Source organism: Manis javanica, chromosome 14 (genome assembly GCF_040802235.1).
Source record: "Manis javanica isolate MJ-LG chromosome 14, MJ_LKY, whole genome shotgun sequence".
NCBI classification, from domain to species: Eukaryota; Metazoa; Chordata; class Mammalia; order Pholidota; family Manidae; genus Manis; species Manis javanica.
The window spans coordinates 63251856-63273060 of NC_133169.1; the positions used below are offsets into that span (position 1 = coordinate 63251856).

The 21205-nt window shown below is 34.7% G+C and overlaps 2 pseudogenes; both read left to right on the top strand.

Annotated features, from left to right (window-relative positions):
* Nucleotides 1-5913: 5913 nt before the first annotated feature.
* LOC140846098 (olfactory receptor 11L1-like) lies at nt 5914-6858 on the top strand (annotated as a pseudogene).
* Nucleotides 6859-19948: 13090 nt separating this feature from the next.
* Nucleotides 19949-20932, top strand: LOC108405904 (olfactory receptor 14A16-like; annotated as a pseudogene).
* Nucleotides 20933-21205: the final 273 nt, after the last annotated feature.

Below are 21205 nucleotides of genomic sequence, written 5' to 3' on the forward strand. Positions count from 1 at the left end.
GTTACATGAAATGGCTCCATCTGCTAGAGTGGGTGACAATTTCCACATTCAGTCAGCAAGTGCTTTTTAGTTTTGTTATTTGTTATAAAGAGATGTCAAGCAATGAGAGACGTTTTTGCTTGTCTAGTTTTGATTTTGTTTTGTGGCTTTATTATTGGAAAAGAAGACTATTTCTGATGTATGTTGTACTTTGGATGTTGGAGAATGCTACATTCTGGTCATGACTTGTGGTGACTGAAAAACTGAGAGATGCCATTCTACAATCATATTTTGAAGGGTTAATACCAGAGGCAGTGGCGTCTAATGCCGCCAGTTGGGGAGACATTCTTTCCACTCCCATGAAGGCATTTCTAATGGTTCCCAAAGTTGCTTTATTCTTCCTTTGATCCTAAGGGGAAAGTTCTCTGACCCTCACCAGACGAAAATATTCAGGGAATCTATGTGGATGTCCCAAAAGAGAGCTGATTAATGAAACTCAAGATTGATGAAATCCTAATTCTTCTCACAATGGGATCTGAGGTAATGCCTTTCTTTGCAGCTTGACCGCAGAGGAGAAAAAGAAAGAAAATAAAGAAATTTGGTGTTTATCTAGAGCACAGATGGTGCCCCACAGCCAAAGGCACAGCAGGGAGGAGCTTCCACGGCTCATTCCACTGAGACCCAGTTGAGCGTGGTGGACTCCGATGCACAGCCGTGGTGAAAGGGAGGGTTTAAAAGAAATTTAACTAATAACATCCCAGTCCTGAAAAATACTTCAAACAGAATATATGCTGTGAGTATATCTGTGGGGGTTGATCTGAGTTATTCCTCATTTGTCTAGAGTAATAGAGTTCTGTAGCAATTCTTTTATAACTTTTATAATGTGTAATCTGAGGCAATATACTTTCTCAGGCATTCATTTAGCATGTGGGATGAGTGACTATAGTTTAAAAATTAAAATATCAAATAAATAAAAATTATATGTAAGATACTTTTTATAAGTAAAAGTTATTTAATATTTACAAAAGTGTTTATTTTTTTAAAATTAAATGTCCCCATCATCCAGTTTCCTCCTAAGATTCTATATAGATAGAGAGTGTATAACCCTAATTTTTGCTGTAGGCAGAGTTAGATAACCATCACATCTTTTACAAAAGAAAATAGATTTCTCTTTGTGATGATGTTTCCTTGATTCTGTTCTAAACCTCTACTTATATAATTTCCAAATAGTTAATAAGTGATTAAAGGTAGGAGAAGAAGAGTTATGTAATATTCTTTTCATAATAGGAGTAAGAAATACTTTGGAATCTTGATGGTAAATTGATAATATAACTGCTAATAATTTTCAAATGGAACCAGAAACAAAATCAGGGAAAGGTTTTTAAAAAATAAGTCTAAGTTCTTTCCTTGAAATTTTCTTGAATTTAAAATTCTAGGTTGGTTGCCAGTCATAATACTTTGCAAAGATTTTGAATAGTGATATAGCCTGCAAGAAACAAAATTTTAGTTTTACAAAAAAGTCAGGATTTTTATAGTATTAAGATCTACAGATTGGGTTTCTGAGACAAATAAAATATCCCTTGGCCATACTAGTATAATTTAAATTTTAACCAGATGTATCTAAAATTTTTATAATGTATATTTTGAAAACTTCTATGGTGTCAACAGGGCACCTCAGAGACCATTATTATTATTGCATAAAATCTGTACACATTTTTCAATAGTATTTTGAGATTCAAAATCTCCATAAAAGTTTAATTCAGAAATATGTGAATATGAATCCAATCGTCTTCACATTTTTTCAGCCAGTTTTTCATTATGATATGAGGTAGTAAGTCTGTATCTTTATTATAGGAATTAAAAAAAAAATGGTAAAAAATATATATTATTGTTACGTGGAAGAAACAGATATGAGCTGGTGGAGGGAAAATAGGCCAGTAAAGCCCACTAAAAGGGACTCAAAGAGTTAACAAGATAAAACTAGAGAGCCAGAAAAGATAGAGTTAATCCCTGTAATAAAAAATTATTATATATAAAAATCCCTATGATAAATCTGTCTTCATCTACCTTGACTCTAGTCTGCTCCTCCTTTGGACTGTATTCAAATAAAACTTCTTCTCTGCTTCACTGCTGCGTCTCTGCCCTTCAGTTCTCTGTTGCCATGGGAACAAGAACCGAGGAGAGCAAACTCAAGCCCCCTAACATTATTATATTGCATATGAAATATTTTATATATGAAAGTAATACATATATATATAAAAGTTTTTATTATTGCTACTAATATGTTACCACTATACTTTACAGCTATCATCTGGATGTTTTGGCCCTAAAGCACATGTATCCATTGGAAAAATTGTTTTTATGAAAATGATACTTATCTATTTTTTATTTTGATAAAAATGCAACATAATTATAACTAGCATATTGTATTCTTATATTTGGTATGACTCTATGTCTCATGTAAAGTGTTCTTATGCTATGGAAAGAAACTCTATGTCCACTAAAGGATTAATGGACTTTTGAATTTAAAATTATTAGCTTGGAGTTTGTGTCTCTTTATCCCCTTCACCTTTATCAACCACCCCTTCATCCTCTTCTGCACAAACTTCAAATTATAAAATAAAGTAGTCATAGGAATGGAAGCACAGCATAGATAATATAACTAATAATACTGAAATATTTTGGTGTCGTAGCAGGGTATAACTATATCTAGCATGGTGAGCATTTGGTAATGTACATTTGTCACTATGTTGTACATGAGAAACAAATATAGTATTGTAGTTTCCAATTTAAAAAAAGAAAATTTTATGGTTGATTGTTTCTAACCAGTGTAGAAAAACTGGTGGATACACTGACTTAAAAAACAAGTATCTAAGAATAGTAAGCTTTTAAAAAATATTTTTATTTTATTTTCTTACATGCACATAATTATACACATATATATGTATATGTGTATGTATATGTGTATGTATGTATATATATATATGTATATACATATATATACATAATTATATATACATAATTATATATACATAATTATATAATTATATATACATATATATACATACATTATACATACATAATTATACACATATATATGTATATGTGTATGTATATGTGTATGTATGTATATATATATATGTATATATATGTATATATACATATATATATTTTTTTATTTTGGTATCATTAATATACAATTACATGAAAGACATTATGTTTACTAGGCTCCCCCCTTCACCAAGTCCCCCCCCACATACCTCTTCACAGTCACTATCCATCAGCATAGTAAGATGCTGTAAAATCACTACTTATCTTCTCTGTGTTGCACAGCCCTCCCCGTGCCCACCCACACTATACATGCTAATCATAATGCCCCTTTCTTTTTCCCTGCCCTTATCCCTCCCTTCCCATCCATCCTCTCCAGTCCCTTTCCCTTTGGTAATTGTTAGTCCATTCTTGGGTTCTGTGATTCTGCTGCTGTTTTGTTCCTTCAGTTTTCCTTTTTTCTTATACTCCACATATGAGTGAAATCATTTGGTACTTGCCTTTCTCCACCTGGCTTATTTCACTGAGCATAATACGCTCTAGCTCCATCCATGTTGTTGCAAATGGTAGGATATGTATTTTTCTTATAGCTGAGTAATATTCAATTGTGTATATGTACCACATCTTCTTTATCCATTCATCTACTGGTGGACACTTAGGTTGCTTCCATTTCTTGGCTATTGTAAACAGTGCAGCTATAAACATAGGGGTGCATCTGTCTTTTTCAAACTGGAGTGCTGCATTCATAAGGTATATTCCTAGGAGTGGAATTCCTGGGTCACATGGTAAGTCTATTTTGAGCATTCTGAGGAACCTCCATACTGCTTTCCACAATGGTTGAACTAATTTACATTCCTACCACCAGTGTAGTAGGGTTCCCCTTTCTCCACAACCTCTCCAACATTTGTTGTTGTTTGTCTTTTGAATGGTAGCCATCCTTGCTGGTGTGAGGTGATATCTAATTGTGGTTTTAATTTGCATTTCTCTGAGAACAAGCGATGTGGAGCATCATTTCATGTGTCTGTTGGCCATCTGAATTTCTTCTTTAAAGAACTGTCTATTCAGCTCCTCTGCCCATTTTTTAATTGGATTGTTTGCTTTTTGTTTGCTGAGGTGCGTGAGCTCTTTATATATTTTGGATGTCAACCCTTTATCGGATCTGTCATTTATGAATATATTCTCCCATACTGTAGGATACCTTTTTGTTCTATTCATGGTGTACTTTGCTATACAGAAGCTTTTCAGCTTGATAAAGTCCCACTTGTTCATTTTTGCCTGTGTTTCCCTTGCCTGGGGAGATATGTTCAAGAAGAGGTCACCCATGTTTATGTCTAAGAGATTTTTGCCTATGTTTTTTCCAAGAATTTTATGGTTTCATGACTTACATTCAGGTCTTTGATCTATTTGGAGTTTACTTTTGTGTATGGGGTTAGACAGTGATCCAGTTTCATTCTCTTACATGTAGCTGTCCAGTTTTGCCAGCACAATCTGTTGAAGAGACTCTCATTTCCCCATTGTATGTCCATGGCTACTTTTTCGAATATTAGTTGACCATATATGTTTGGGTTAATGTTTGGGGTCTCTATTCTGTTCAATTGGTCTTTGGCTCTGTTCTTGTGCCAGTTCCACATTGTCTTGATTACTGTGGCTTTGTAGTAGAGCTTGAAGTTGGGGAATATGATCCCCCACTTTATTTTTCTTTCTCAAGATTGCTTTGGCTATTCGGGGTCTTTGGTGTTTCCATATGAATTTTTGAATTGTTTGTTCCAGTTCATTGAAGAATGTTGCTGGTAATTTGATAGGGATTGCATCAAATTTGTATATTGTTTGGGCAGGGTGGCCATTTTGACAATATTAATTCTTCCTAGCCATGAGCATGGGATAAGTTTCCATCTGTTAGTGTCCCCTTTAATTTCTCTTAAGAGTGACTTGTAGTTTTCAGAGTATAAGTCTTTCACTTCTTTGGTTAGGTTTATTCCTAGGTATTTTTTTTGATGCAATTGTGAATGGAGTTGTTTTCCTGATTTCTCTTTCTATTGGTTCATTGTTAGTGTATAGGAAAGCCACAGATTTCTGTGTGTTAATATTGTATCCTGCAACTTTGCTGAATTTTGATATTTGTTCTAGTAATTTTGGAGTGGAGTCTTTAGGGTTTTTTATATACAATATCATGTCATCTGCAAATAGTGACAATTTAACTTCTTCTTTACCAATCTGGATTCCTTGTATTTCTTTTTAACAAAATATTTTTCATGTACATGTTGACTACTATTCTGTTTACTAGATATACAGTTTATTCATGTATAAATTTCCCCCTAAGTTCTGAATGATGGCATATAATGAGGGTCACAATGTTAAAACCAAAGCAGCCCTCTGTCTTCATGAGGAAACCGGCATGGCTTAGGAGCTCTGTTCTGAAGCCTTCTTTCCTGGATCTACAGGTCTCTGACTAGCATTGCTGTGGATGTATTCAGCATCTAATGTCTAGGGTGTGTATTCCTCTGGGATGGAGAATGCCATGTTCTTCTAGTAACCACATTTCTGCAAGGATTAGCTCAGATTGTGAACATTCATATTCCCCTACGTAGATACAAATTCTACCCCAACACTTAAAGTGATGTAACTGAGGGAAAACTGCTTCCTCCCTTAATATCTTCATTTGCAGAGTAAATTATTAGGTTATTTACCTTGGAGGTGTATTATTTAAATTAAATGAGCTAATTCATGCAAACTGTTTATAAAGACAGCAATTATGTTTTTGGAAGCCATTAATTATAATATGTTTGGCGGTCCTTTATCATCATGAAGTAAATGAATATTAAAATATCCCATTCTGGCTCATCTATCATCCGGGCTTTGTTGGTTCCAGATCAGAGAGGATGAGCTATGGAGGTGACAGACCAGACCACAGTGATCAAGTTCATTTTTCTTGGGTTTCCTGGTATTTTCTACCTGAGACTCACATTGTTTGTGATGTTTCTCACTGTGTATCTGCTGTCCCTTCTGGCAAACACCATCATCATACTCACTTGTGATGGAGCCCACACTCCAGATGCCGATGTACATTTTCTTAGGAAATCTGTCCTTCCTGGCGATCTGGTACACCACAGTCACAGTACCTAAACTGCTGGCCACCTGCCTGTCACAGGGTGTCACCATCTCTGTGTCTGGCTGTATAGCGCAGTACGATTTCTTTTTCTCCGTGGGAGCTACTGAGTGCATCCTCCTGGTAGTGATGGCCTATGACCGGTACCTGGCCATCTGCAACCCTCTACAATACTCAGTGCTCATGAGTATTCCAGTGTGCCTGAAGTTCTCTGCTTGGTCTTGGATTGGGGGCTTCACTGCCCCTCTTCTATCTACCATACTAATCTCTCATCTGAACTTCTGTGGCCCCCGGAAGGTCAACCATTTCTTTTGTGATTCAGACCCCATCTATAAACTCTCTTGCTAGGTGGAGGCCTTGAGCTACACATGTAGCTCCGTTGTGATTCTCAGTTCTTTTCTCCTCACCATGTCATCCTATGAACACATGGTGGTAACAATAATCAGACTGTCTTCCTTGGAGGCTCAGAAGAAAGCTGTCTCCACCTGTGCCTCCCACCTCACTGTTGTCACCATCTGCTATGGCACCATCATCTTTGCCAATGTCTGCCTCCAGCCAAGTACAACTTCACCATTGGTAAAGTGGTCTCCATGTTCTACTGTGTGGTCACCCTGTTGGTAAATCTTCTCATATACACCCTGACAAACAAAGATGTGAAGAAAGCTTTCAGCAAAGTTGTAACACAAAAGAGGTTCCTCTTGGTCAGAAACATACATAAGATTTGAGGGATCAACTCTATGAAGCAATTTAGAATGGATTCTCATACCACATTTGGAAATAGTAAATATTGAAAATTATGAGATTGATACCACCTGATACGGACATCTCTCTGCACTTTACATTTTGGTTTGAATTATTTTAAAGTAGATTTTCTATAAATATCTTGTTTCAACGTTATTACAGTGTAATGGCTCAGTGATAAAGATGTAGATACCACAAGCTCACTGCCCTTCAGCCGTCCCCAGTCAGAAATAGACTGGCTTAGTCTCATACAATGTTTCAGTTGAATGTTTTAATATTTTAACCTTATCAGTAATCATGGGACAAAAATTATTTCTGCTAAATGGAGCAGAGTCATGGAATCTGGTAGTTGACTATTAACATATATAAAATAGTTTTATATAGTTGATTAAATAAACATTTTGTTTTTCAAAGTTTATTCAATAAAAGTATTAAATGTATATGATCAGCCATGTGTTCTATACATGTATGTGTTTAATAGTGAATATTAACATAAATGGAGATTTTCTTACAAAATAGTAGGAAAGTATTAGATAATTAGGATTTTTTTCTGGATAATATAACTGATCTTCAACATATATAGATTTTAAGAACCAGAAGTTAAATTCAAAGTTAAATACTTTGAATATTCATAAAGGGAGACTAAAAGGAAAAACTTAGAACAAACAGTACAAAAATGTTCAAGCACTCATTTCCATTTACCAGTGGAGAATAAAAATGAAAGAAAAGAAAATGGTTTTTCCATTGCTATGTTCACTTTCTATGTTAATTAACAACCAATAATTTTCAGGTTTTCAGCACAGTGTGTAACAAAAACAGATGACGAGGGTGCTGGAAGAAAAAACTCGTATCCAAGCTTTTTAGGATGAATGTTCTCCACTCGATTGCCTCCTGAAATCTTGCTATTCAAAGCATAAGCAGTGTTCTAGAAGCAGCAGAGTAATGTGGAGCTTGTTAGAAATGCATATCCACACCCAGACATCTTGAAAGATACTAAGCATGGCAACAAGATCCCCAGTTGCCTCGTAGGCAGATAAAGTCACTAAAAGCACCATTTTAGACAACCAAAGCTTTAAATTGCCTACTGTAATTGCAAAAGGACATAATGAAATCAGGAGTTTCTTGCACATGCCAATACTTGAAATTTTTCTTAGTTTAACTTCATCACATCATTTTCTAGGATAAATTAAATCTAAATTTTCTCTCAAATGTTCAATTAGTTTTTTTTAATAGTACACATCATGGAAATTATCATAAAAATACCTGTACATCTGAATGGAAAACATACTGCACCTTACCCTTTTTTTCCAACCCTTCCTTTTCCATCAGAATATCAAAAGCCATATGCAAACTCTCACAATAACAGGGAAAAATTCTGTGTCCTCACACAGGAATTTCTGTGTGCCATCCCCGTGTAGGGGAGGCCAAATTGCTTCTACTGTCTTAGGTTGTATGCCTCAACTAGGTATTGGACTAACATAAGACAGATTAACAGGAGAAAAGCACGCACATTTTATTTTATTTTGTATGTGCCCATAGGTGGCTTCATAAGGAAAATGAACATGAAGAAGCTGTTATAACCATAATCTTATATACTTTTAACAAAGAATAATAAGCTGTGGGTGTGTAATAAGTAAAGGAGCTTGAGATCAGGGTGGGAAATTATAGGAAAGTACCTAAGAAATAGAAAAATATAAAGAGAAAATTAAATAAAAAGATAAGATAAGTTGTACTGGCCCATTTTGGCATCAACTCCCAGTTTGCAATGATAAGATTCGCAGGGAGAGCACTTTCCAATAACAAGTGTTATGATCTACTTTTGGACAGACCTGGGCAGGTCAGGGGGTCCTGACTGCATCCACTTTTTCTCAAGTGCTTCAGCTCAAAATATTCAGTGTGCCAAAGCAGAATATTTTATGTTCCATGTTCTTAACCACTCACAACTAAGGAGAGACTTATCTCAGTAATGGTGGTGTCATTCAAGTCCAATTCCTTGGCAGAATGTACATATAATTCTTCCTCCTTTAATTATTCCACTTATTCCAAAATTATAAATGGGATTTTTTCTAGGGCAAGTCAGAAACAGTGCATGATGTTGAAATATTCATAAAGGAGAGAGTATGCTGTCTACACCAAGTACAATTTAAAGACATACTAAAGAAGCCTGCTTGATTCATGTATTCATTTTTATATCATTCTTATATTTTTGTCAAGTCTGGTCTTACTTTCAAAAGCTTCAATAATGGTTTCGCTGGAAATAAGAGAACTTGGAAGTAAAGTAAGTATGACTTTATAGAAGGATGTATTAAATCAGACTATTATGAAATTTCAGAATCTGTTTTGGTAATGGTCTTCATAAAGCATTGTAACAGCATAAAACAAAATGTGAACATGAGTCAATATAAGAAATCCCAATAAAAAAAATTTAATTCAAATAGTATTTAATTTTATTTTGATTATAACACTAGAAGGCTAGTTGATGAAATTAGACAGAACATGAAGAATGTTTTATATAGAGAATAATACATACTTGTAAGTTGTTTTCTAAATTTTGACAGTGTATTTATAGACATCATTTTATGAATGGGAATGACAATGTATATAAGGTAATCTGTATAAGTAAGCCACTCCCTGACTTAGAAAATTGTAAACATGTTATTTATTTGACTGTACCTTTTCCTGTGTCTTAAATTTGCTAAAAAACGTTTATAAAACCCATTTATACTTTGAATATTAAGTTTATACTCATGTGTTCCCTTGAAATGGAGGTGCACTGAATTGCACATAAAATATATCTGCTTCATATTTCCTTGTTAATAGAGGGTTGAATTATGGATTATCTTTAAACATAGAACACTGAAGTCAGATCTATGGCACTATCCTCAAGGAAAAAATAAAACAGCTACATTGTGTAGTGGCCCCTCATTATTTTTATCAGAAACCTGGCACCTCAGCATTTTCCCTGCCATCCCCTGATTCATAACTATTCATAGTTAATCATCACAAATTTGTACTTTTGTTGCCAAGTTATTTTCATATGCACTAACATATTTTGATTTCCTTAGACACTAGCAGAATCTGCATTAGACATGTCTTTGTTTGAACACAGCAGTGTTCTCTTCACGGGTCTGACACTTGCCTTTAAGGATGTCATCCAATATAACCTGCATGTGAACACATTTACTTCCTTATAAGATGGATAAATATCTTTGTACTGCTCTAACAATATAAACTAAACCATTCACCCTGAACTGAAAGTCCTATATGGCATTTTTATTTCTTTCCTCATTTCCTCACTCATCTTGCCAAAGATAAACAGTTAGAAAAACGGTTATCACCTCTGCCTCCATACTGTACCTCTCTTTGCTTCTTTAACTGCTGAGCCAGAAGAAAAAGCAAATGGAAAGGGCTTCTGGCCCTACTCACTCCTGCAGAACCACATGTAGGCTTGGAATCATCATGCCAGTCAGACTATGCTCAACTGTATTTTCACATAATCCACAGTTATAAGATCATGGGATATAATTCATCTTATTTCATTTCCCTTCTAAGTTGTCATTTGTTTTAAAAAAAATCAAAGCTATATGAATGATAAATATTCAGAAATCATAATGCTTCATTTTACTTTAACTCTGGAGGAAACCTGTTCCCAACACAGGGCAAATTACCTGTGAAACCAAAAATCAGTCAAAGGGAGAAATAAAGGGGGAGAATCCATTTATTGCCATTTATGGGCAAGCAGTCATCCACTTTTGCTCGCCCACGTCTCTCATGACCCATCTGCCAAAAGAGGCCCCATCCAACCTCTCTGGTCCAGATATGTCCTCACTCCACCAAGTAATCACCTATTCATATGGAGATGGACTACTTCTCTCCACCCTCTGGAAACACCTATTGATATGGAGATGCAATAAGGCCAAGTGAGAGATTCTGGAAATACTGACATTTTACCTATACTTTTCTATCCTGTTCTTATTTGTTTACATGGACAAAACTTCAAAGTGTTTTCTTTTATATAGGTCAATTTTACCTGACATTCTTCTCAATTTTATCTTGGGTAGGTCATGGGTACAGTCATATAAAATAAAAATGAATTTACAATACCTCCTACACAAAGATCAAATATAGTATATACATTGTTTTTTGGCTTAATTGTTTTTATTTAATTGTATTTGATGCCAGGGCAAAGAGAGGTTTTTATTTGTCTGTCTATGTTGATGAATTATTGCATATAATTTCAATTCCTCTAGTATTGGACATTGTTTCTAGCCCTTATACATTATGGCATTTCCCTAATCAGCATTACATGAATATTCCATTAAAGGTCAACAATCTGTGTATGAAATTCTTGGAATCCTAGAGTAATTTCTGGTTCCCAAGAATTTTGCCCAGTTTTTATGTAATTAAAAGGGTGTATCACTTATTTATCTGCCCTGCACCATGTACACAATGGTGAAATTTACAAGTGGATAACCTCCAAACTTTATTGGAACTTGTAGTCAGTTTACTTATTTGGGGAGAACAAATAACAGCAAAATATAATATTTATAAATACAAATACCATATTATTGAATACACAAAATACCAAATTCCACCACTCTTCAGAAATATAATCCATATTAAGCAGGAAACATTTAAAATGCAGGTAAAGGAAATTAGATTAACTAAATTAAAATAAATTCTTAATTTATTTTAAGAATTTAAGAGAAAGAATAAGACGCACCTGAGAGAAAACAGCACAATTTCTAAAAGAGCCATTGTATATAAAATAAAAGGTTAGGGACTATTTAGAATGTTAATAGAAGTCTCTCCAATATGAAGAAGATCACACTCATCAGAGAAAATTAACCACTGGGTTATTTACTTACTGAACATGTTAAATTATCCAAAATAACACTTAAACTTACATTGTAGTCAGAGAAACAAAACATACATGAAGACAAATGACACAATACAAAATATCAGGCATCAAATTGGCCTCTAAAATCTGACTTTACAAACATCATCAGTAAAGCTGCTGGTAAGACAGAATTGAATCTATTGCCAGGAGCCATAGATCCTAGATTAAAGCAATAGGCCAAAAATCATCCCCAATCTGAACAGACCATGTGATCAGATATGTTGTTATTAGCCAAATTATCCAATTGTATGTGTTCTTGGACTATGTCCTAGATACTTTTGAAAAACTGAAGAACTGATATAAGTATAACATTCTTTTCCTAAAATAGCACATATTTCCTCTCCAAGAGCCACTCACATCCAAAGGAGCTATCCCTGGACACAACTACCGAGTTTTATGATACTCTCAGGAAAGAAGTTCTTGGTCTTCATGACATTATCTAAATATACTTCTATTTCATCAACCATACTATGCAGGATTCATCCTATTTTATGGGCTTCTTTTAAAGTATGAAATTAACAGGTCACAGAAGAGAGAATAAATACCAGATTTACACTAGCATAGTTAAAACTTCAGTCCTTGAAACAGGAAACAGTTGTTTTCCCACTTTCAACATTGGATTGATCCTTTGGACAGTAAGGAATCATTAGACTTTAATTATAGTTTAGACCAAACAGACCTAACAGACATCATATAGAATATGCCATCCAACAGCCCCTTAATATACATTCTTCCTAAGCACACACAGAACACGCTCCAGTGTAAAGCTATCATACATGGGTAACAAAAGTGAGTCTTAGCATATTTAAAAATATTGAAATAAAACCAAACTTCTTTTGGTAAATATCTTCCTCAGTATTTCATTTTTTTTTTTTGCATTGTGAATGGGATTGTTTTCTAATTTTTGATAGTTTATTGTTTGTTATAGAAACATACCATATTGTGTATGTTGATTTTGTGTTCAGCAACATTAGTGAATTTATTAGTACTCTTTTCTAAATTGAGTTTCTTGGTGTTACATATTTATATATGATACATCATCTGGAAAAACACAATTTATTTTCTTCTTTTTCCTATTTGGATGTCTATTATTTATTTTTCTTGTCTAACTGCTGTGTTGGACTTTCACTATTATTCAGAAAAGAAGTGGTGAGAGTTGGCAACATTGTCTGCACCAGATCTTATAGGGGAAACTTTCTATTGTCCCTCTTAATTATGGTTTGAGCTTTAGTATCCTCATAGGTGGCCTTAATTGCACTGAGATAAGATCCTTTTAATTTTTTGAGAATTCTTATGATAAATATATGTTGTCCTTTGTCAAATGCTGTTACTGTGTCTATTGAGATGGCCATATGTTAAATTTTCCAGCTTTATTGGTATATAATTCACAAATATTATATATATTTAAGGTGCACAATTTGGTAATTTGATATCATTATATTCTGTGAAATGACTGCCACAATCAAGATAATTATCACACCCATCATCTTACACAGTTACCACTATTTTGTGCATTCACTTAGCAAATTTCAGTATACACTATAGTATTGTTAACTAAAATCACAAAGCTGTACATTGGATGCCCCAATTTTTTCACCTTATAAATGAATGTTTTCACCCTTTGTGTATCATCTCCCCATTTTCCTCATCCCATAGGCCCTGGCAGTCACCATTCTAACTGCTTCCATTAGCTAGACATTTTGAGATTCCTCTTATCAGTAAAATCATACAGTATTTATCATACTGTGTCTGAATTAACAGCCATAATGTCCTCCAGATTCATACATGTTGTCCCAATGGCAAAATTTCTTTTAGTCCCTGAATAGTCCCTGTATATGTGTGTGTGTGTGTGTGTGTGTGTGTGTGTGTGTGTGTGTGTGTGTGTGTGTGTATGTGTGTGTGTGGACATCTATATCCCATTTCCTTTTTCTCCTTATAGAATATTGGACAAGTAGGTTTTTTCATGTCTTGGACATTGTGAATGATGCTACAATAAACAAGGGAGAGTGGATATATTATTTTTAGATATATACTTAGGAGAGGAGTTGATGTATCATATGGTAGTTGTTTTTATTTTTTGAGGAACTTAAATACAATTTTCAATAAATACTGCACCAATTTACATTTCTGACAGCATACAAGAAATCCCTAATCTCCAGATCCTTGACAACTGTTATCTTTTGTTGTTTTGTTAATAATCATCCTATTATTTCATTGCTGTTTGGTTTTTATATCTATGATGATTACTGATATTGACCTTTTTTTTCATATACCTGCTGGCCTTTTGTATATCTTCACTGAAAAAATTTCTACTCAGGTTTACTGCCCATTTTTAAATCAAGTTTTGTGAGGTATTTTTGCCCCTGAGTTATAGGACTTCCTTCTATATTCTAGATTTAACACCTTATCAGATATGTGATTTGTATATATAATGTTCCCTTCCTTAATTTTCCACTATAGTTTTTTTTATTCATTCCTTTTATGTGCAGAGTATTTTTAGTTTGCTTTAGTCTCAATGTTTATTTTTGGTTTTTTTCTTCAGCACATTTGCTGTCATATTCAAAAATCCTTGCCCATGTCAATATAAGTTTTCCCAATATTTTACTTGAAGTGTTTTCTATTTTCAGGTCTTGCATTTAAGTCTTTCTTTCACTTTTAGTTACTTCTTATGTAAGAATAGATTATGTCAAATTTCATTCTTTTGCATTTGACTATCCAGCTTTCTCTGTACAATTTATTGAAGAGATTTTCTCTATTGTTTTCTCTTTGAGTCCTTGTCAAAGATTAGTTGTTAACACATGCAACACTTTATTCTTTTCCATCTGTCCATAACTCTTAATTCCATGACCATACCGTTTTGATTACAGTAGGTTTATAATATATATATTGGATTCTTTGGGAGAGGTTGCTCTTTTTTACGTCCAATTTTCAACCAAAATCACAAGTTATGCAAGGAATCAAAATTATGTATTATGATAGGAATAACAGCTGAACCTAGATAGGAATAACAGCTGAACCTGCCCATGAAGGAACACAGGCAGTAGATGTAAGACAATGATTTTTTAAATTGCCTTACATATGTTAAAAACCTAAGGGAAAGACACGGAAAATCAACTGAAGGAAAATAATATGGACAAAGAATATTAACAAAGACATAATAATTGTACAAAAGAGCTAAACAGAATTTTCTCTAATATTAAATATTAACTGTGTTGAAACAAAATCAGTAAAGGTTTCCAACAGCATACATTCATTAATGTTAGGGTCCGGGCTTCTGAGGCCTCTCCAGAGAACAAACTACACAGGCATAGAGATGTAAATTCAAGCAAAGTCTTTATTCAGCCAGCTAGCTGGGGTCCAATGTCAGCCCGACGCAGTGGGTCTCAACAAGGACCCCGAGCACTCAAAGCTAAGGGTTTATATAGCATTTTCAAAACACTTAACTCATAGTAATTTTCCACAGCTGCACATTATTCTTGCAAGACATACATCCTGGGGTTAGGCAGGAGCAAGATAAGACCACTCCTCAATTGTCAGGGAGGTTCTGCACGATAAGCTTGGTATGTAGGATTAGCTGACCAAGGTTAGCTGACTAAAGGCCACAGCTGCCCACCATCTGGTGTTCATGATTAGCTTGTTTTTCAAGGCCTTACCCAGTTCCAGTTTTTCTTTCTAAGTCACATACTCAGAAAATGGCTTCTAGGCCTTTAAGATGGCTATGCTTATGCTAACCTATTTCTATTCTTACAATTAACAGGCAGGAAAAATAATTGAACGCATTTGCAGATAAGACATTTGAACTTTTGAGGCTGAGGAAAAAAAACACAAGAACGAGAAAAGTGAACAGAGCCTAAGGAAAATTTTGGAGAACACCCAGCGGAAAAAATGCATGTGGTATGGGAATCCCAGAAATAAAAGAGAAAGAAAAGGCCACAAAGATTATTTGAAGAAATAATAACTGAAATCTTCCCAGAATCGAGGAAATACTTAAATTTGCAAATCCAGCAATGTCAATGAACTTCACATAGGCACCCACTGAGATGCTTTATAATCAAACTGTTGAAAGACAAAAGAAACAGTCCTGCAAGCAGCAAGAGTAGAGTGACATTTGAAGGGAGCCCACACAGAAAAGACTATGAAGAAATCTGTTAGCAGAAAACCTATAGAACAGTAGGCAGCCAAATTACATATTTAAGGTGCCCCAATGAAAAAAAAAAGCCGCCAACTGAGAGCTATATCTGAAAACTATCCTTCAAACATGAAGGAAAAATTAAAACAGCCCCAGAAAATCAACATTGAGAGACTCATTACTTCAAAACATCCCCTAAAGCAATGTTAAACTGAGTTTTTTGTTGTGAAATGAAAAGACACTAGAAAGTAATTATATGCTTTACAAAGTTATTAAGTTCCAGGAAATGGAAATAAGTGGACAAATGCAAAAATGAGTATTATTACAAATGAGGGTTATTGCCAAAGATTTGCTCAATACAGGTTTGCCTTCACTTTGGAACAAACGCAATTAGCTATGTATTTCAGTAAAGTGAAACACAATAAAATGAATATTTCCATTTAACCTAGTGGGAATTCCCTTGTATGTGAGAAGCCTCTTTTTCGTAGCTGTTTTAAAAACTATTATTCTTTAACTTTTGACTGTTGATTACAAAGTGCCTCCATGAAGTCTTCAATTTGAACTTGTAGGGGGCATTTATCCATCATGTATACAGATGTCTATCTCTCTCCCCAGAGTTTGGAAGTTTTCAGTCATTATATTTTTTAAGTAAGTTTTTCTACCTTTTTTCTGCATGTTTTCCTTCTTGGACACCCATAAAGCATTTATTAACTCCTCTGATGAAGCTCCATAAATGCAGAAGGCTGCTTTCTTCATTTGCTTTTGGGTTGTTAAATTTCTTCTGTCTGGATTTACAAAGATCTTCTCTTTGAGTAAGCAGATTCTTTCTTGAACTTGAATAACTTTATTTTCTTGAAGAAAAAGAAACTTGTTTTCTCAAAGAACTTTCTTTTGAGTTCAAATTTCAAGAACTTCTTAAACTAACCTTATATTATTTTCTGAATATTGTTAAACAGTTTGTATTTACTAAGCTTTTTTCCAAAAATCTCACAAGAGTTTTAAAACTGACTCTGGAATTTAACACATCATAGTAATGTGCATTTGCATTGCACTCAGTCTCAAGGAATTTGTGTACATGACGGCCTATCAATTACTGAACATTCTCTAAATGTGAGCTAATTTATTATGTAGTCAATGCTAAGTATAAGTAAATTAATTGTTGGTTAAATTATCTTTCATATGCCCCACTGCCTGTATAGACTGGATGTTTTTGAGTTTGTGATATTGATTGATATCTGTAGACACCCTAGCAGTTAACCTTGCTGTAATTTGGTTTCTGCTTAAACTTAATCTATAGCCGAAACTAATCTAAGAGAAAGAGCGATATGATTTGTATCCGAAACTAATCTAAGAGAGAAGAACAATAGGTGGTGTGTCTTGGAATCTGGTGCGAGTCATGAGCGGTGTGACGAGGACTGCAAACAGTTCTCGGGATCCTTTCCGAGGCAAACCCAGATGAGGATCACACCGTGAGGCTCACGTGGCCGGATGACTTGATGAGACATAAGAGAAACTTTAATAAATAATTAGCTTGCAATTGTTTAGCTTGATGAAAAAACTCATCCTATAATCATTAATCGATGCCTGTCTTTTCGCTTGCTGTAACAATAAAAGTGCAGGGGAGCGCTGACTTGGTGCTTAGTCTCCAGAAGAAGTCTAAGCCCTCTGCTTAAAACGTCATTCTGACTCGGTTTCTCATATTCGCTGTCCCCTACTGCTACTGATATCAACCTTTGAAATCACTTATTTGTCAGCCCAGATCTCTACAATATGAATGGACACTCCAACATTACAAGTGGAAATATGACTTTGTGATTTCAATATACTAAGTTAATAAAAGTGTAATTGTACTGGGAGTAAGATGACCAGCACCTGGAAAAGTGCCAGGTATGTGGCTCTTCTCCATAAGAGCTCACTGGGTGTCTGGGTAAATATATTTCTTCAGTGCCTTCTTACCAATTATGGAGATTCTTGACTGCATGCCAACATAGGAAGTGACTCATTAATTAAGGAAAGGCCATTGTGCTACTTTATTTTCACAGGTTGCATAGTGCCAAGATTTGTCTCATAACAGTGAGGGACAGATCATGTAAGTCAATTACAATGAAAGTGGCATCATTTCTCTTTGGAATATTCCAGAGTTCAAGCCTTTGGGAGATGGAAAACTGATATCATCGTCATACTCGTTCTGACTGCTCTTTATAAAAACTGTGCTAAAGTTGAGACATCAAGAATCAAAGTGACTTTCAGGAAAGGAGTTTCTCAATTCTTGAAAGTCAGAATTAGTGATGTCCTTCTGGATTAATCATCGGTAATACTTTCACCAGCAACAATACTCAAAGCTTGCTGATGTCTTGAATCTTCTACAGAACAGACACTTTAGTGAGTTTATTTTCTTTTAATCTGGTTGTTGATAATGATTTCAGCCAGAAAAGCATAGACCTGCTAGGAAATTCTTAAATTCTTCAAAAGTAAAAGTTTCTTGGGTTATTACATGTTAATTTTAAGATTTCTAAACTATGGGTTTGCTAACAGGCCACAGGAAAACTATATGTATATACTTATTTATGTTGCAAAACATCAGCTCATACACCAAATGCATATTAGAGTTTGAAACAGTTATTTACAGGACTATTTAAAGCATAAAAGGATGCTGAGTTCACTGGAATCAATAAAAATTGGTTAAGATATTAGGTACATTTTATTTCAGTTATAAACAGAAAGTAATGAAGAATGAAGTAAAATAATGATGTGAAATAATTAAAATATAGCTAATTTGGAAATAAATACCACTAAAATATATAGAATATAACTTGGATCATAAGCTAGTGTCTTAATAAACATTGCTTAATTTTGATTCATATGAAATGGGAAGGTGCCTTAAATTATGGGTTAGATAAGAAAAATAATTTTAAAATTCCAAGCATTTGATTATGTGTGACATAGATTCTTGTATAATTCAGTTATAAATCTCTTCTCCACTATTAAATCTGATAATCTGTAGTGAATATAATTTTGAAATTGTTGGTTTTAAGTGGTTTTCTTCTAGTAAAGGATGAGAGCAGATATATTGTGTTTCAAATATCCAATTGCAATCATTATTTATTTATGTATTTATTATTTATGTATATTAAGTATAAAACAGGACACACACACACACACACATACAGTGCCTAAAACTTGTGTGTATGTGTGTTTATTTATATATGTGCAGAGAGAAGAGTAGAGGGAGAGAACACATAGCATTAGTGGGATAATAAAATAAAAAGAAACCTGGACCAAAACTAGTAAATAAAAAGATACATTAATAGTATTATGAGAGTTAAGTGAAGGAGTATTTTAATAAAACTTGTGCACTGAAGAAAATGACAAATACCTGCTTGAAATGATTGCTATTGTTTACTCCTCTTATTTAAAAAATCAGAGGTCTTTTGGAGGGAGCCAATCTTTCTATCATCTTTCTAGGCATATAGATATCAAAAATGTATAAAATGACCTTAGAGAATGCCCATTGTTTTGTGAAGTTCATATTTAAGATGAAAATGAGAACAATTAATTTTAGTCAAATAATCCATTGATTAAAAGTCAAAAATTGTAAAGCACAAGGATAAAGGACATGGCATGCAATGTTTGCATTTTTCATATCTATCCCTTCACTTCCTTTCACATGTAAATTAAGACTTTTCTCCATGAGGGATAGATAGCATGGTGCAGTGAATATGGTAAACAATTTGTACATATGCTTCCATTGCATTATAACACTTAGACACCTAGAGAAACAGAAACTTTGAAAAGAAAGGTACATGTTCAACACATGACTAATTAATTGGATTATGTTGTTGGAGAAAATATACTCTTAAAACTGCTTCTCACTTTCTCTTTCAGACAAACACAAATACACATGGACACACACATTCAAGGGACAAACATTAAATAGGAACACAGTTTTTCTTTAGCTGTGCTGAAGTAAACTTAAGTAGGTGTAGGATTTTGACCACTTTAACCATACCTTTTCTTTTTTCAAATGCAGAACGTTTCATCAAGAATGAAGAATATCTCAGTGGTGGCAGAATTTCTTCTCTTGGGTTTTTCTGGCCCATTGAGGCTTCAGTTTTTACAATCTGGGATCTTTGTAGTCATCTACCTGTTGGCCCTAGTGGGGAATGGCCTCATTGTCACCATAGCATCCTTGGATCCCTGCCTGCACACACCCATGTACTTCTTCTTAAAGAATCTGTCCCTTTCTGATGTTTGCCTCATGTCTTCCACTGTGCCCAAAACTGTTGCCAACTCCTTGACCCACATCAATTCCATCTCATTCTCTGGCTGTGTCATGCAGGTCTTCCTGGTGCCTTTTGCGGCAGTGGCAGAGCTGTTCCTGCTCACAGCGATGTCCATTGACCGCTATGCTGCCATCTGCCATCCTCTGCACTATGAGCTCATCATGAACAGGGGCCAGTGTGTGCATATGGTGACTCTGTCCTGGCTCAGCAGTGGCTTGATATCCATTATACATACAGCAGGAACCTTTTCCCTAACTTACTGTGGGCCCAATGAAATCCAGCAATTCTTTTGTGACATTCCCCAGTTGTTAGCTATTACTTGCTCAGAGAATGTGACTGCAGAAATCGTGCTCATTCTTATTAATGCAGTCTTGGACTTATGTTGCTTTATCTGCATCATAATCTCATACATATACATCTTCTCCACTGTCAGAAAGATTCCATCCACAGAAGGACGGTCAAAAGCCTAATCCACTTGCCTCCCACACCTGGTAGTGGTTGTACTTTTTTTCTCAACTGCTTTTATTGCTTATCTGAAACCTATTTTAGGGTCTACATCGGTCACCGATCATGTTCTATCATCTTTCTATATTTTGTTGCCGCCTTCCCTTAATCCCATCATATACAGCCTAAGAAACAAAGCCATGAGAGCTGCTTTGGAGAAGCTGATCACTAAGAAGCTCTGGGTGAAGGGAATATCATTTTTCTCCAAGAATAAAGGCATTTTATTCTTAAGATTTGTGTAAGTCCAAGTTTAATTTAGCTGCTCAGTTGCAAATCTGTGCTTATCTCCAGGGTTATGTGGAACCCTGGTGGTGATTCTGCAGCAAATTGGAATAAAGTATACTAATGGAAAAGAATGAAGTTGTCCTCAGGTCTGACAGTTACAGCTTTCAAGCATTGGTAGAAAAAATGTGCACATTCATATTTGTACCCGGTTTCTGTTAGGCTGTCTTGATTTTTGTTTATTGATCATGCATTCTGCTTTTGGGTACTTGAGAAGATAGTCAGAAAAGTCT